Source organism: Lactuca sativa, chromosome 7 (genome assembly GCF_002870075.4).
Source record: "Lactuca sativa cultivar Salinas chromosome 7, Lsat_Salinas_v11, whole genome shotgun sequence".
In the NCBI taxonomy this organism is placed as follows: Eukaryota; Viridiplantae; Streptophyta; class Magnoliopsida; order Asterales; family Asteraceae; genus Lactuca; species Lactuca sativa.
In genome coordinates this window covers 35,057,202-35,058,924 of record NC_056629.2, presented here as the reverse complement: position 1 = coordinate 35,058,924, position 1,723 = coordinate 35,057,202, and positions in this window count along the sequence as shown.

The following is a 1,723-nucleotide window of genomic DNA, read 5'->3' as shown; positions in this document are numbered from 1 at the left end:
AGGAGACTTCCCCGAAGTGTACGCAGTAGGAATGTGATTAATAACATAAGTAGCGGTATGAACAGCTTCTCCCCAAAACATATTAGGATCTTGAGCATAAAGTAGTAAGGATTTAGCAATTTCTAGGAGATGTCGATGTTTTCTTTCTGAACACCATTCTGCTGACGAGTATCTATACAAGATGATTAATGTATAGTGCCATCAGATGCCAATAATTGTTTAAAATCATTGGAGGTAAATTATCCTACCAAATCACACCGAAAGCACTTTATGACAGCAGAGTGTTGAGTCTTGACAAGACCTCTGAATTCACTATATATGATGAAAAATTCAGACCTGTGCTTCATAAAATAAACCCACGTATAACGAGTGTAATCATCAATGAATGAAACATAATAGTTAGCTCCTGGTTTAGAGGTGATCAGAGAGGGACCCTACACATCAGAATGCACGATATCAAAGGGGACGACAGAACGAGTGACACTTTTATTAAAAGGTAAAGCAGAAAAGTTTTCTAGTTTACAACCACAACAATTAGAAATATCATCAGTTTTCAAAGAGCCTAACACACCAGTGGAAACCAAAAACTGTAAACGAGACGTTGACACATGTCGCAACGTATTGTCATGGCCTAAAGGATGGAAAAGAGGGACGTGACTGTCTAGAAGACATGTTTTATTATGAAGCCTGAGATTGTGTATAGGGGCGACAATTTATGACACGACACGACAAAAATACACGACACGAAACGAAATTGGGATGAAATTGAAATTTGAATTCGTGTTCGTGTCGTGTTCGTGTTAGTTGTAAAAAACACGATGTTGTGTTGTGTCGTGTTCGTGTTTAAAATTAGACACGAAATTGACACGATTTAACAGTTTTTTATTGTGTTTTTCGTGTTATATTTGATAAAATTTTCATTAAATAAACTAGTTTTTAGTATATTATATATTTTTTGTGTCGTGTCGTGTTTGTCGTTTTTTAATTCGTTCGTTTTCGTGTTAGTTAAAAAAAACACGATATCGTATCGTGTTCTGTTCGTGTTACATAAAACTTTATCGTGTCGTGTCGTGTCAGACAGAAACAAGAAGCGATAACACGATTTGCCACCCCTAACTGTGTAGGTGATCTCGTTTGTTGTTGCTGCTGGTTTCCCTTACTTTTCAGTAAAGGACAATTTGCCTTCTAATAGTTCTTCCTTTTTATAGAAAGCATACTTATCAAATGCAACTTTAGGACGATTCTAGTTTGAAGACTGAGGTCATTGTGGAGCAGCAAAAACAACAGGAGTAGCAGGCTTGAGACCTTTTTCAACATAGGATTTGATACGAGTTTCTTTAGCAATAAACTCATGAACAACTGACTCAACAGTGGGAAGAGGTGTGCAATGCAAGATTGATCCATGCAAGCCTTCAAAATCTGAATGTAATGCCATCAAAAGCTGAACCAAATGTTGCTCTTCCCTTCTATCAATATAAGGCTTAAAATCCTTCAACACATCAGGTTTGGTAAGAGTCAACTAATACCACAAACCCGACATAGTTGCAGAAAATTCCAGAACACTGAGATTGTTCTCTTAGAGGGCTCAAATATCAAACTCTAACTGATACTGCTTTGCAAAGTTAGACTCAATATACAGCCTAGCCAAGTGATCCCAAACCTCCTTTGATGTGTCATACTTCACCAATTGAGTACCAATAGACTGGATAACAGAATTATTAAT